The 16,768-nt window shown below is 44.0% G+C and overlaps 1 protein-coding gene across 11 annotated transcripts in view; it reads right to left on the bottom strand.

Moving 5' to 3' along the window:
* SLC1A2 (solute carrier family 1 member 2) overlaps positions 1 to 16,768 on the bottom strand; it is a 165,560-nt gene that overhangs the window by 109,441 nt on the left and 39,351 nt on the right. The gene's annotated exons all lie outside the window — the stretch shown is intronic.

The raw sequence follows: 16,768 nt of genomic DNA on the forward strand, positions 1-16,768 counted from the left end.
TCCAACCCCAGTAACCATTAACCATTTCATCCCTGGAACACTTGCTCTTTGACATTTAACCCTGACCCAGTAAAGTACTCAGTCTTTAACTTCTAAATCCCAATGTAGAAGAAACTAGCTCCTTTTAAGGCCCAGAGATGTCCCAGCTTCTGATCTTTTCTTGATGCTTAAATTCTAAATGTTCCATAGCTTAAGTTACTCCTTGATTTTGTGGAAGGAACCCTCTTTGTTTTCTAATTAAATGTAAAATGAAAGGTCAACCTGTTGTTTTGAGGCTAGGTTTGGACACTAGTCTCCATGCCACCTTCCATGGCTTCCATAATTCATAGCACCATTTCTCAGACGTGCCTTTCAGAACACTAATCCTCCGAAATGATCCTGCATTTGTTTTATTTATTTATTTATTTATTTATTTATTTATTTATTGAGAAGGAGTCTCACTCTGTCACCCATACTGGAGTGCAATGGTGCAATCTTGGCTCACTGCAACCTCTACCTCCCAAGCTCAGGTGATTCTCCTGACTCAGCCTCCTGATTAGCTGGGACTACAGGTGCCCATCTCCACCCCCAACAAATTTTTGTATTTTTAGTAGAGATGGGGTTTCACCATGCTGGCCAGGCTGGTCTTGAACTCCTGACATCAAGTGATTTACCCACCTCACCCTTGCAAAGTGCTGAGATTATAGGCGTGAGCCACCGTGCCTGGTCTGCTCCTGTATTTTAAGGTGAAGGGTCTCAAATCAGATTGGACAGAGCTCCCCTCTTTTGGAGGCTAAGAATATACATTAGTTTATTAAAGGCTTCGAGAAGTTCTGCAGCGAAGAGACATTCAGCTTGGTTTAACCAAGTCATACCCAAAGTTACCTAGAACATGTTTACTTTTGGTTTTATTTTTCATATGTAAGAACTATATAGATGTATGGATTTACTGATTTGAGGAACGTCCTCTGAAGCAATTGTCTTCTATATAAAGATCAAGCTCCCTCACATAATGTCCAAGCTGGCCTCGGCTACTTCTGGAGCAGGCCTTCATTACTCGTTCCTCTTTTCTGCTTCCCCCATCCCTTGTCAGGCATCAAAATCTTCCCCACTGTGGCAATCCTTTAAGTTAAAAAGAGGAGACAAATGGGTGAGAACACAGAGGACCCTGAGCCTAGGCTACAGAGTTGGATTTAGTCTTGTGGTAGAAAAGAATGAAGGCTCGTATTGACTGGGTACGGCGGCTTGCACCTGTAATCTCAGCACTTTGGGAGTCTGAGGCGGGAGGACGCCTTGAGCCTAGGAGTTCAAAACCACCCTAGACAACATGGCAAAACCTAGTCTTCTACAAAAATACAAAAATTATCTGGTCATGGTGGTACATGCCTGTAGTCTCAACTACTCTAAGGGCTGAAGTGGAGGATCACTTGAGTCTGGGAGGTCGAGGCTGCAGTGACCCATGGTCACACCACTGCACTCTAGCCTGAGCGACAGACACAGTGAGACCCGATCTCAAAAAATAAATAAATAATTCAAGGCTTTTGTCAGCAGATTGGTAGGATGCAGTATAGAATTATTAATCTGACCAGAGGTTAGCACAGAGAATGGAGCTTCAGTTCTCAACTGGGATAGGTGATGGTGGGGATTGGGCCAGGGGACTATTTGAACCATCATCTACTCCAGACAGCAGATGCCCAAGATGTTTTGCAGGTGACCTGATGCAGAGCTTGACTCTGCACCATCCCCACAGGTGTCTGAATCACCTAGACACACTCCTCACCGTATCTGTGGCTCTTTCAAAGCGGTCTCTGGCCACTCTCTGGGCCATTTCAATCCCAATCTGAAATTTTCACAGGAGATATGACATCTGAGACAGAACTGTACTTCAGTTGGTTCCTAACAGCAGCCACAGATAAATATGTCAAAATAAAGAGTCCCGTGGCCTGCAGTGGACATCTTTTGGAGCTCCACCTGGGATTCCAATACTACTTTCAACACTCATGAGCTGTGTGACCTTGGACAGATTATCTAACACCTGTGAACCTCAAATACTATATTATACAACAGATGATAATAATAATAACTATTCACAGGACTGTGGTGAAAATTAATTCCATCAATACATGTAAAAGTGCCTGGAATGTGGAATGCAACGCAAGGTAACTATTATGATTATCCTTACTATGTATTTATTAATTCCACAAAAATTTATTGGGCAAAACAGCCATTGACTTTATGAGCCTTTAATGGCCTTTGAGTAGCTTTGCTTTTGAGAGTCACCATGGGAATCCATGGCAAATCCACAGCAAACTGGATTTTCAAGTCTCATGTTTTAGCAGCCAGACTATATCCAAATTCTAGTTGCAACATCTATTCCCCCTTTTGGTGACATTTGTCACTTTAGGACAATGATACTTGCTAACCTTCACTGAAGACCTAACTATGTGCCAGCCACATTCTAAGTGCTTCACATTTGGCTTGTTTGAATCTTTCAAAAACCTGATGAGGCAACACTACTATTATTCCCACTGGGGACACAGAAGGCACCGAGAAGCTGAGCAACTCATTCAAGTTCACAAAGCAGGTCAGCGGCAGAGCCTCAAGGTCAGACTCCTGAGCCTATGCATGTTACTATTGCATGCCCTGCCTCTCACTGGAGGGGCTTACTGCCTCTCTAGAGAAGGGAAGGTGTGCAGCATGAATGCCATAACGAATAGGAAGTGGAGAAGCCAGGGGTGGCTGCAGGTGAGGCTCAGAAAGCAAAACCATCTTTTGAGTGTTGTAGAGAACTGACTGTAGAGAAAACAAGCAGTTAATCAATTAGTCAGGCCCAGCCTGAGCAGCATTAACATTCTGCCCCAGACAACAGTTTTGGGGTTGCTCCAGACCATGGATATCTGAGTAGGAGGCAGACAGCAGGTTGTTGCCTGAAGCCTGGGACCCAGCTACAGTTGCTACAGATGCCTCTTTTTCTGGGTTGCCAAAGGTTTTGTAATTTACCAAAGTGGGCGCTCATCAGAGGGTTTCAAATTTCATTTGGGATACAGAACCAGAGAATCCCTTCAAATACCTCTAGGCTATGGAATTCTAGGATGCAAGTTCCCCCGGGGACATCTCTAACACATCTGGCTTGATCTTAAAATGACAAACAGAGGAGCTAGTACTTAGAGCACTTTCTGTCAGCCAAATGCTTTATCCTGAGTTCTTCCAGCAACTCTCTACACAGAATTATTATCTCCACCTTGCTCATCAGTCAAAGAGAGAGAAAATAACTTGCTCCAGGACACGTGGCTGACAAGGTCTGGAGCCAGGACCTGAGCCAAACAAAGAAGGAAGAAAATGATATCTGGGTGTAGCATTTGGTACTCAATAGGTGCTTTGAACAGGAGGGGTGTCATACTTTTCCTTCACTGATTGGTTCTCATTCAAGCATCTACAAAGGACCAGGACACAGAAGTGCACAAGACAGGCTAGGTCTTTGCCTGCACTCAGTGGTATTTCCTGTTCCACCAAAGATGAGGGTGTAGCAGGTGACAGGGGCACAGGCAGAAGGAGGATGACCCTCAGGCCCGGGGACCCTGCACTGTTTTCCATTGCTGCCATCCCATGCACAGAGGCTGGATGGAAAAGCAGCTCTTAGAGTCTGCTCCCTCTGACACTAAGAACACCATATGTGTCCCTGCCACAAAGGGAGAGAAGACACTCCCCGCTGTTCTGGAGGTGGTGTCCAGGAGGCTGGCAAGCGGCCTCTTGGCATTTATTTCAATAGCTGAGGGTGGGGGCTGTGGGGAGAGTTAAGCAATGGAAAGTTTTCCTTTGTGCTGTCCTCATTTCTGGAAAGGGTCAATTTGGAGTGATTCATCATCTACCCAACTATACTTGCACTGAGAAGCCAGCTCAGACACTGATTAAAAATACATCTCTGCTCACCTACCTTCTTCTTAATATTCTGTAAGTGTACTAAGGAGCCTCAGTCAACAGTAAAAAATGTTCATTTACCCAGTAGTAGCTACACTGGCTCTAATCATTTGGTGAATGTGGCTCTCTACCTAAAGACTTGATTTTCTTTTCAAAGGGCTGTGGTAAAATGCTAAGCACTAAACAATCCCACAAAACAATTACTTGCTTAACAGTCTGCTGAAGTTTGAATACCACTCACTAACTGCACACATTCGGTAAGTGATCTGATTTCCCTGAGCCTTCGTTTCTCATATGTAGAATGGAGATCATCAGAATACCGATTGCAGTCCTAGATTAATACATATATACCCTCACGATGGCGTCTGGAACATCACATGCACTCAATATGAGTTAGCTATCATGATGCACACCCAACCTATTTCTTAATATTTATGATAACAACTGTCATTTAGTCTCTTACTGTGTGTGCCGGGTGCAGGGCTGAGGGCTTATAGACATCACTCAATTCAGTCCTCAAGACAACCTGTGAGGTGGGTATATTAAGCCCATTTTACAGATAAGAAAATGGAGAAAAAGAAGTCCACACCTGGTGGATGGCAGAGCAGGGCAGGTCCATCTGAATGTACAACCAATGATGTATAACCTCATGTTGGTTTAGAGGAAGACTGTGAAGCTGGCAAGAGAGAAAACCTTATGATCTCTGTTTAACAGGTCAGGAAACTGAGGCAGAGAGATGTCAGGGACAAAATCACATCCAGTTTTGTTTGAAAAACATATGGGATAAACAGCAAAGTGGATGGGTCAGGAAATGATACTGAGGAGGCTGAGGAAAAAGCTAGCTTTCTCCCTTGACTAAAATAAAAGAGCAAAGATGTTTCTGACCCTTCTGAGACTGGGTTGTATCCATGCCATTTGGGCAACTCCCCTAAGCGCCTCCAAAGCCCGTGACATTGCTCCTTATACAGGATCAGTGACATGGTAAAGCTGGTCTAACTACGGCTCTTCCATGAGCCTGGCTCTGAGGTCAGCATTTCCAGCATGAGTTTCAGTATAGCATTACCAAGTCTCCACAGTCACCAAATATTATAAACAGTGCGAGTTCGAATCCTTGTCCTAAAATCTGCTCCAAGGAACCCCAAACCAACACAGAACCAAAGTAACACATGCCATTTCCAAGCAGAAATATTAACTTTTACATGTGGGATCACTCATCTTAAAAACTCCTCTTCATCCTTTAAAACCTTGCTCTGCGGTCTCTACCTGTGCAAAGCCTTCCCTGACCATCCCCAGCCTGCAACAAAAGTGATGTTTACCACTCCTGAACTATTTCTCTTTTCTTTACCTATTTCAAATTGTTGTTACCCAGGGTGGAATGGCCATTAGTTTATATGCCTGTTTGTCTATCTCTCCCATCAGGCTGTGTGCACCTCCATCCTGGCATCCACAATTTATTTCAGTTCTTTGGGAATTAGCAGTGCACACATGGTCTACATCAGTGGCTTTCTACAGGGGTGATTTTGCCCCCCAGGGCCACCTGGCAACACCTGGAGACATGTTTGGTTGCGGCAACTCTGGGGTGAGGGGAGGGAGGCTATGGGCACCAAGTGGGCAGAGGCCAGGAATTCTGCTAAACATCCTATAATGCATAGAATAGTCCTCCACAGCAAAGAATTAGCCAGCCCCAAATGTCAATAGCGCCGAGGTCAAAACACCCTGGTCTAGATGGCAGCTCTCAGTTAAGCATCTATTACATTTACTGTATCAACCAGAGTTTACTGCACTTATGAATCAGCACTCAGGACCAGTTGCCAATTGTGTTTTGGTTCTCAAATATTTGTTGCACTTCTGTGGGAGGATTATGCTTCTCCATCCCTGAAGACGTGCTTTGCCACATGAATTCCTTTGGACAAAGAAATATGAACACGTCCCAGATCCTCTCAGTGCCCCACCCACGTCCTTCCTCCCTGTCCCTCTAATGCACTCCAGCCAACTTGCAACTGCTAGCATCTACGTGTTTGAGAGCTTTCTCGGAAGCTAGAAGGGTACTCCGTGAGTGTGCACACAAGCTGGAAGTGCTGGGGAATTAAAACTCCTCTGGAGTAGCCCTCAACCCATGTCTGGAAGGTTTGGTTGTGTAAATATACCAGCTCCCTTGTTCCTCAAGAGGGTAATTCTAAAGCACGTGATTTGCCCTGTTTTCCGGAATTTCTCCATGGGACTGACTGGAGTTGCCCACAGTAGTAGCAAGCTCTCCTGACTGCCTGCCTTGTTTCATTTCCCCTCTCCCCAACTGGTGTTTCCTGTATCTCCCTACTAATCTGTACGAGTTTGAATTTGTGTCCTAAAATCTGCTCCCAGGAGCCCAAACCAACACAGAACAGAAGTAACACATGCCACTTCCAAGTAGAAGCATTAGAAACTTCCCCATGGTTCTGCTATTGCTCTTTTCCCCTCTGGTATAAGAGCAGCATGGCCCTGACTATTTCACCAGCCTGGGTCCTAGATGAAGGAGATGTGGTAAATGGATGCAGTTGGCCTGCCACCAATGTGTAGTAGGCACAAAAAGCAAGGTTTTGCTGTTGGAAGTCACTAAATCATGGGAGTGCTTGTTACTGAAGCATAACTTGGTCAAAGCTGACTAATACAGGTCTTCTCACTCCTAGGGAGATCTTCCTGACTCTATTATAGCAGACTTGCTACTTACCTCCTAAATGTTACTTATCTAAGGGTAAAATTCACATCGCATAACCCTGTCAGCTTCTTGATTTGGAGACAGTTATTTAGCTCCTTCTCTTTGTGGAATTTCCACAAAGCAATGCATGGTGCTTTGTGTTGTTCTGGAGCATTGGTGAGCACTTACAGACTGGTAGATTTGACCCTGAGCTGTCTTGGTTTAATCATGGGCCAGTGCATGCCTGGTGGCTGTTGTGGGAAAAAGAGACTCAAGATGAGGAACTTGACACAGAAACAGATGAAATCATTATTCACACTGCAGTTGCTCTCAGCCAGGGTGACCTTGGGGAAATGCCTTCTGCATCTGGGTCCTCATGTGTTTAACACAGGATCTGACCCTGAGCCTAAGTTCTGTCTCCGGCACTCAGCTTCTATGGCTCAATGAAGACCAAAGCAGGCGCCATTTTCCCCAACCCCTGCTTTATCCATCAGCCTTCACAAGAGGCTAAATTCATACCCAAAATTTCAGAGGAAAGTCTGTTTCATCTAGTTCATAAACAGCTCATTTCTTTTCTCCCATGAAGAGATCAGAAGAGAGAGTTACATTTTTCCTTCTCTCTCTCCTTGACGTTTATTATGATCCATGTATTACTATCAGCTGAAAACTGCTCACAGGCTGTGACAGCATTTCTCATGCTTGAGTCATTCATGTTCAGCTTCTGTTATTTTTGCCCTATCTGAACACCACCTCTCTTTAACACTGACTGATTCTTTGTACTCCAATAAGTGTATTCTAAGATGAAACTTTACATCCATACTGTCAGTAAAAATCCAGTATCACTTGTCATTAATAGAAGGTGGAAGTGAAAATGAACATGACATGAGATCCTTTTTTATTGAATTCTATCGAGATATTGTTGTCTGCTAAGCCTCTGCCATCTGCTCTCTCTTTGTTAAAAATGGAGGTTAAAAAGTATTAGGACAGTGTTGAAGGCACGACACCACCTAACCAAGGTTTGTCATCCTCAGAAAGATTGAAAGAGAACTGAAAAAGGAATAATTTTCTCACCCCGTGATAGGAAGTGACTGAATCCCTCATCAGTGCACCCCCAATCACCTCATGTGCCTCTAAAATCATCTTTCAATTAATTACAACATCCATTTCACACTTTGAGTAAAGCTGTATGATTTCCCGGGATCTTTACTCAGGTATGGTTGAACTACTGACAACGCAGAATTTACAGCTTGTCAGCTGCAGGTGTGAGTCCTCCTCTACCACTTCCTACCTGTGTGATTTTGGGAAAGTCACTTAACCTCTCTGAGCTTCTCTTTCCTGGTCTGCAAAATGGGGATAATCATAATCCCTACCTCTTAAAAACTTCCAAACAATGAGTAGCCTGCAGTCATCTTCAATCAATTATGGATGCCATTATTATTGATTATCATCAAATCTATATAGGAGGTATTTTAATATTCATTGTACACATAAAGGAAAGTCCAACTGAGTAATCTATCAAGCTCACGTAGCCTTGCTTTTCCCACTCTGCTAAACCACTAGTCTAAGTAGCAGCAAGAGTTGTCATCTATATTTTAAGTCAGGATGTTAATTCTTGCCCTGTTTTATTTTGTCTAGCTTTGCAGGCTTCCTTAGTTGCCTCACATTGAAATACAGAGGACAATGGTGCATAGACATAAGCTATTAGCCGAGGCAGATTCAGGCCCTGCCGTGATGGCCCTGACATGTCTTTGGCCGCCAAAGCATGCCAGCTTGCCCTGGGATATACCATTTTGTGTAAGAAAGCAGATGAGGACAGAGGTCTTGTCTAACACCACTTGGAGAGGTATCATGAAGTGCAGAGCCCTGCCACTGACATTATGATGAGGGTGGGATGGACAGTGCCATTCCTGTACCTTTCTATTTTTAATGTTCCATTTCTACACTTCTCGTCTGATTTTAATTAAGCTCCACTTCAGATCATCGCCTAGAGAGAAGACTTTAAAATTATAGAAAAGCACAAGTCTGGAAGAGCATGTACTACATGTGCTGCCTGCTTTCCCTTCCAGAGGCTTCTCCCTGGTCTTAAAACATCAAATCCTGCTCTGGGGTGGACAGTGTGTGAGCAGCAAAAATAACACATCCCAGGATGAACTTTTTCCTCCCCCTGCCTTCCCAAAGACTGGAGGCTCTAGAAACCAAAGTAATAAAGAGGGTTTTTTGTCGTGTAACTCAAGGTGATGGGAGGTGAGAGATTGAATGCCACCCTTTCAGTATAAAAATTGTAAGTTATATTTTAGCATCACTCATGAGGTCTGATTGTATTGCAGTTTTCCGTTCTCAGGCTAGAATCAGCTCACCAAGCTCCAGGTTCCCTACCAGTTGCCTTGAGGCTCTCTCCCACCCGCAAACTGAAGCAAAACATAATGTGTAAAGAATGAATGGAAACCCATGCTGGAGGCTGGAAATAAAAAGCCATGGGGACTTGGGATAAAGAAGCTACATAGTCTGACATTTTGTTGATGCTTACCAAAGCACTGTCCCAAACATGAGATCTTTAGATCTACCAAAGCATGACACAGCCACATATACATGCCTAAAAAGAACTTGGCATTTCTACTTCAAGCTTCCATACATTTATTCTGAATTTTTATTGACTGCCTCCTGTGCTCTGCCTTGTGGGTGACACAAAGCTGACGCTGACCTTGCCCTGTAAGAACTGATTATCGTCGTCATTGACAAGGTGTGTGTATTCAAGCAGGAGCTGGGGCAGGATAGCATGGCAGTAACTCGAATACATAACTCACGCTAACAAAAATCATAGCATGAGGACCCCTAGCCAGTCAAGTAAGAAATAGCCCAGATAGGAATCAAGTGTCTGGTTGTCAAAAATCAAGAACTTGGGATAAGGTAAAGTAAAACTTACCAGACTTGCAAAATTGGGTGGGAGTGAAGAGAGAGGACACATCAGTCAGAACAGCATGGGCAAGAGCATGGAGGGAAAAGTATACGCAACCCTATAATAGGCTGTAGCATAGGTGTCAGTCACAATAATCATTAATACTTAGGATGCACTTCAACCATCAGCCAGGCAAGGGCTTTATACAGAGCATCCAATCTAACCTGCACAACACCTTGATGTGGAAATACGGTGTTACTTGCCTCATTTTTCAGTTGAGGAAACTGAGGCTTGGCCTTGCTGAAGATCAGGTATGTGATCCTCTAAGAATTGGGGGCTAGGTTTATGTGATTCCAGAGCTCACTCTCTTTTGGGAAAGCGACGAGGCAACAGTGACCACAGAATATTCCTCTACCACTTCCTAGGTACCTTTAGTGGTGGCACATCATCAGTGCCGGGCCAAGCCTCAAGGAAGGGGTCAAATTCTCTCTTCTGAAATAACGACCTAAGTTACTTCAGCTCTCAAGTGAACAAGGACAGTGGTGATTTTGGGTAACTGTGCCTCACTAGCCAAGAGAAAAGAAGACTGGGGTCTTAGCAAAGAAGACTGAGACTGGGGTCTCAGCAGCGTAACAGAGGGTGTATATGGGTTGGAAGAGAAGCCCAAAGAACAGATGAGTGTTATAAGGTGTACTCTGGTTTCATGGGAGGTAGAGAGCAGCTCCTGCCCAGAGCTAAGAGTGAAGAGGAAGGCTCAGTTGGGGAATGAGGGCAGGTGCAGGAAGAGGTGAGAACACTTTCCATTTTATGTAAGAGGCTGTCTCACTGGAGGCAGTGGCTGGAAGAAAAACTGGATGGGCAGGAAGTGAAATCCCCAGTGCTGAGTATCTCTCCCCTGTGTCCCAGCAGCCAGGTAGAATTTCCATGACCTCCCAAGCCAAGTAAAGCATGAACTGCACATCCCCAGTGGCCCAGGAAGAAAAAACATGGCTAGGTCATATGTAAGAATACATGAAATATATGAAAACTTGCCCTTCTTATTTGGATAAATCATTCAATTTCTGCCAGGGTACAGAGAGTCCCAAAGGGTAGCATCTTCCTCTCTCATTCACAGGGTGAGTTTGGAGCTGTTTTCTTGGAGAGATAATGGGCAGAGTTGACTCATCTGTGTTCACTTTGGTTCAGCACCTGTAGGTCTCGTGGCTACCCTCTGTGAGAACCCTTTGCCTAATTCATCCTAAAGCAACCCACCTTGACCTCCCACCACTGAAACTCCTGACATGAGCCCCACTTCTTTGCTTCCCATTGTTTAATTTGCCTCTTGTTTATGGGCTCTCCTCATGACTTTGATACAGCACCAACTCAGCTCCAATCTGCATTACCTCCCTCCCTAGTGACACAGGCAAGTATCCACCATGGTCCAGCAGGGCCCTCAGTACCTCCTCTCTCAGGTTTTACTGATTGTTCTCACTGTCCGTCCCCCTGCCACCATCTTTCAACTACAAGACTTAGTGACCAGTGGCTACTGGGCAGTCTACAACACTGGAGCAAAGTGAAGCTAATGGGTCCCCTGAGAACTGAAACCTGAACCTGTGACTTCATTTCCCTTAGTACCACCAGGGGTGGGAACACATCCATGCTGCCTTAAAATGTTTGCAAAGGGAGACTCTGTGATCTCATTTAATGTTTTTAGGAGAGGGTAACATCTGCAATGATGCTTGAGAGACTTTCATAGTTTCGCTTCTTCATTGAACAGTTAGAAGTCCAATTAGCTGAATTAACAGGCTGACTTCTTGCTACTTAAGAGTGTACTCAAGCAATCATCCACTTCACCCAGGAGCCAGAAACAAATGCAGAACCCCAGGCCTCACCCAGACCTGTGGAATGAGAAACCACATTTCTAACAGAATCCCAGGTGAGTCTTGAACACATGAGAGTTTCAGTAAGAAGCTATTCTACCTCCTCTTGAAGCTCACTCAACCAGGCTACAGGTCAAAATTTTGTTTAATTTGAAAAAGCAAATGCAAAACAAAGTGATAGTGACCTGAGAGTTCTGAAGCCATTAATACTTCTGGGCAGTGCATGAAAACACCTTGGGGTCTGGCCCAGGATCTGGCTCCCCCATCAGCTGTAGTGCCTTCACCACTGTCTGCAGCTACCAAACGGGAGTGCAGTGTAGAATGGAAGGAAGTGAACAAAGAAGTGACTTGGAGGGAAAGCAGAGAAGGGATGGAGAGGGCAAGGGAAGGAAGTATCCCTGATAAAGAGAAACTACAAGGCTGCCTCTTGGCATCTCTTGTCTCTTAGGAGCAGATGCATCTTTCAGTCATTTTCCAGCTGGACCTAGACCCACTCACTTACAGAGCCTTCATCAACAACTCATGCCACCCAGCTGATGGCTTTATTCTGCTCTGCTCTCTTGTGGTGTCACCATGTGTATTGGTCCCCTCTCTCCTGCTTTGGTGGCTCTGGGGACTGGCCATTCAGCCACATGACAACTCCCAGAGCTAGATTAACTTTTCTGCTTCTTTTAGTATCTTCCAAGTACACACTCCATATAATTTATTTGAGATATTTATCTGCAGTTTCACAGGTGCTTATTGCAAACTTATTCTCAATAACCCAGAAGAAACTAACATGAGACCAGACACAAATATGAGTATGATGCTGTGGGTGGCCTCAAGAAACTCTCAACCATAGTAAGAATTATAATCAGTAACTTCTTAGTATCATAGCAATAATTATAATTGAAGAAATTATAGATTATAATTATAATCAATAAATATAATCAATAATAAATTATAATCAACTCACAGTAATAATCTACAATCAATAATTATAATCAATAACTCTTATAATTGTAATTAATAACTCAGAATTATAATCAATAACTATTTTTCACCAGGCCCATTCTAAGCCCTTCATTTGGATTAATTCACTTAATCCTTAAAATAAGTTTGTGAGGTTAATATTTAAGCAACTTCATTTTACAGATGGAGAAACTGAGGCACAGAGGATTTGGGTAACTTGCCTGATTCATTAAGCACATGGTAGTTTGGGATGCAAACCCAGGCAGCCTGGCTGGGGCATCTGGCTTCTGCCCACTGCACACAGCACAGTCAGAGATTCAGGCCTGGGTACAACTCAGGGATCCACATTTCAAAAGCACTGAGACCCGCCTGAGCTATGTGTGGAGCACTGGGACACCTCCTCTCAGAGACGGTGACTTGATAGAGCCTGGAGGGGCAGGAGGGGCCCTAGTCACAAGATGAGACAAGGGCGTGTGAGATGGTGGCCACCTCACTCACTGCCCCTTCTGCAGGAGCAGCTGTCCTTTCAACACCTTCTTTCAGATCTCAAGGCCCACAACCAAGTGCTGCTGTTTCCATAACCAGGTTGGGCCCCCTCATGAATGGGACAAATCCAGCAGGGATGCCGGTCACGATCATCTGCCCCTAGACTGTGCCCCATGACAGGCCCCAGGGACCAAGCAAAGGTATGCGGAGCAGCTGGTAGAGGGAAGGGGTGAGCCCAGGCTGTGGGTGAGAGTAGAAGGTGGAAACAAGGGTGAGAGAAGCAGAACCAAAGGTTGAGGTACAAGGTGAAACTAAATGGGAACGCAGGGAAGACTCCAGAAAATGAATCGATGTGAAACAGGGAGAGAGCTGCAGACTGTGCTACAACAAGGTGAGGGGCTATGGGTGCCCCATCTGTTGGGCAGTGGTGGTAGGGCTAACACAGCATGGGCAAGGGGTCCACTTGCCTGAGAACTGGGCAAAGAGCCATTGCCATAATACAGAGCACTGGGTCAATGATTAACACACACTAGAAACAGCATCCCAGAGTCATATAAACCAGGAGGCAGAGGAAACAGAAATCAGATCATGGGATTAATATAGCTCAAGTTCAAAGCATTAACTCTGAGCCAGGCACTTTGCTAAGTACTCCATGCAGATTACCTTATTTAACTCTCACGTGTAGTGCCTAAGACCGTAGGCTCCAAAGCCAAGTTGAGTTTGAATCCTGACTCCTCCATGTCTTAGCTGTGTGATCTTGAGCATGTTACTTAAACTCTGTTTCTCAGCTTCCTCATTTGTGAAGTGGGATCATGTTAGTAGTTATGTCATACAGTAGTGATGAAGATTAAATAAAATAATAGAGGTGACATTTAAAGTAGTGCCCTGCAGAGAATAAAACATCATTACATTTAACGATACTTATTATTACTATGATCAGCCTCTTTTAGATACGAAGACACTGAAGCAGATGAAGTTCAATTATGGCTGAGAAGCAAACCCAGTCAGTCCTTCCAGAGAAGTTGAATGTGTCATCTGCATGCTTTCGCCACTTCACATCAATTCCGAGGAACAAGGAGAAGAGAGGGGACCCATGTTAGAGGTGCAAAACCCCCAGAGTATTACTCCCATCTCACAGATCAGGAAATTGAAGGTCAGAGGGGTTAAGCAACTTCCCAAGCAAGTCAGCAGTAAAGTTGGGATATGGAATGGAAAACATGAGTCTCAAGAAACTGTAGGCATCTTTTTCCTTTTCAACTTTCTTATTTCAACCAATATGGAACTGGCTATTTCTGCCAAATCATCACTGGTTTGTTCTCGACTCAGAGAGTGGGCTATACAGGTCAGCCAGGTGAATGCCACAGAGCATGTGCTACATAACAGATGCTCTACATCTGTCATTCCATCTGATCATTCCCAAAGGGGGATGATGATCCACTCTATCTTCATGAGATAACTGAGGCTCAGAAAGGCTAAGGAACTTGTCCAGCACCAGACAGCTAAGTCGCTGTGTCAGAACTTAAGCCCATATGTGCCTGGTGGCTGAGGTCTGTGCTCTCTTCATTCATTCTGTTTCCAAGGAAGGCTCACAAGATGAAAAAAATCATCAAGTAGGTACCAAGAAAAGAACCTCCCAACAAACTGTAAGAAGTAACCTGCAAAGGTAGGCCTGACTAGGCATATTCATGCTGATTATCCTGTTGATTTTGCCTGCCATATTTGTCGAATCCAGATGATTCAGATCCTAAACAAAAAGGATAGTTTTTGTTTTGTTTTCTCATTTTACATAACGACATGTTCTAACTTATCTAGAAAACTGCAAGTATTTTTTTTCTTTATTCCATTGTGGGCTTTTCTTTAAGAAACACAGCTTCACAATCTATTTCACCAACTGGCCATTGTTAAATAAAAATACTTCCATATGGCAAATGGAACCAGCATTGTCTGGAACTTGGAGGTTCCTTCAGTAGTTTCAGCCAGAAGAATAAAGCCATTCAGAAGCAGACAAACTCCCTTAAATCCAAGCCCCACTGATTGGTTTTACACTTGGAATCGTAATCACCACCACCACTGCCTCCCATCCCAAAAGCCCTTCTACAGTTACGAACTCTAAATTCTGAAAAGGAAAAGCAATATGCAAATTTAGAAAAAGGCAGAAACCCCAGCTCCTAAAGCCCAGGCTCAAATCCAAGTAGCTTGATGCCTTTGCAAAGCATTACTTTAGGGACTGATTATTCTGAAACGCTGTTTGGGTGATGATACACAAGACACCAGGGCCCTGCCTCTTGGGAAGTCAGCGATATTAGCTAATGGCTGCATAGTAGACATCATTCACCAAAAACAGAAGAAATGTCAAAAAGATGCTAACTGGTCTGAAGCAGTTTAAAATTATCACCAGACCCGGGCTGATTGTTAAAATCTTTGTCTCCAAAAGAGCTCACCCTCACTCACATCAGCAATTTGTGTCTTTAGGAATAACTCTAAAAATCCACTGCCCTTTTTCATGAAAACTAAGAATCACCTAATATACGATTAAGAACTTTTTCAATGCATTGGAGATAAGAAGGACAGGGTGAAAAGAAGCCTGCCTGTAACCGAAGCTCTCAATTGGATCGGTAAGTCTCGTGCCTCAAACTCACTGCTCGCAAAAGCAACAAGAGTGCAGCAGGCAAGAGTGTCTCCAAATGAACATAAAACCTGTGGTTCTCTTCAGTTAAGCTCTATGAAAAGCTGTCCGTAAGGATGCAGGTAAAGTTGGCAATACCTGGCCAGCTTGGAAAGGATGCAAAGCCAACGTGGCTAAATGTACTTATGGAAGGGGCAGGAGAAGATGGAGGGGTAAGTCTGAAACTCCACTGTCTGTGAATTAAATGCATTAAACTTTGTGGCACAGAGGGCAGTGCCCGGCACATAGGAGGTCTACGTAAATGCTAGCCTTTGTTGTTGTTGCTGCTGCTGCTGTTATTACTAACACAATTTTCAGGCTGCCCCAATTCACAAAACTATTCCAAATCTCTTGCCACAGTTAGTCAATGCAATTTCAATAGGCAACACAGAATTTTTTAAAGCCAGACATGAAATCCTGGGTAAGCAAACTCCCATCTACAAAGAACATGGCACCCCTGCCTTAGACATATTCCTTGGGAGAGACCACCTAGCAATTTGGGAGCTTAGAAGCCTTTACTTCAGGCTTAAGAACATGCCAAGGACTCTCCATGAGAACCAGTCTAGGAAGAGAAAAGACATTTGATTGGCCATTTCAATGAAAAGCATACGTCCGGGGCACACACGCTTCCTCCACTCACATATGGATGGAAACAATGCTAAGTACATTCTGTCCCAAGAACTTACTCATGCTTACCCTTAAGGCTTAACTTTTTAATTTAAAGCCCAGGATCCTGCCATAAACCGGCCAACCAGAAGCTTGCTCTGAGAACAACTTCTGGGCAATCTGTTACTCATGCGGCAAATCCCAGCAGCTAAAACAAATGCCGTCCAGACATCCCCAAAGTTGGTTAGAAGCTATGGCCTCTTAAAATTCCTCTTTCTGTGATTATCACTAACAACATCTAATAGATTCCATTTAACCACCAACTGCAAAGATTTTACTTGCACACCAATACTGGGTCAGGTTCATTATATTAAGCAGATACCTAATTGTTCCAGGCAATCTATAAAAGGCCATACCTGTTTTGATTCCCATGTTTTTATAATCCATCCGATTTTATCATTTAATCCCTCAGCCTGCTTTTGAAAAACCCAAGAGCTCAGTGGTTTGATAAGACAACCAATATGAGGCAATTTCCCAAACTGTAGATGCACAGCATGCAATACCAATACCCTCGGCTCCACAGTCCTGTGAAATGAAACACCTCCTTGAAATAAGAATATCCTGATGCTCTGGGTGGTTCAACTCCACCTAAGGATTCCATGGAAAGGGCCTTGCCTTTTCTTTGCTTTTGAAAAATAAGCCGGGTTGTGGCCCTGGTCATTGTGAGCACTAAC

Source organism: Callithrix jacchus, chromosome 10 (genome assembly GCF_049354715.1).
Source record: "Callithrix jacchus isolate 240 chromosome 10, calJac240_pri, whole genome shotgun sequence".
Classification (NCBI taxonomy): domain Eukaryota; kingdom Metazoa; phylum Chordata; class Mammalia; order Primates; family Cebidae; genus Callithrix; species Callithrix jacchus.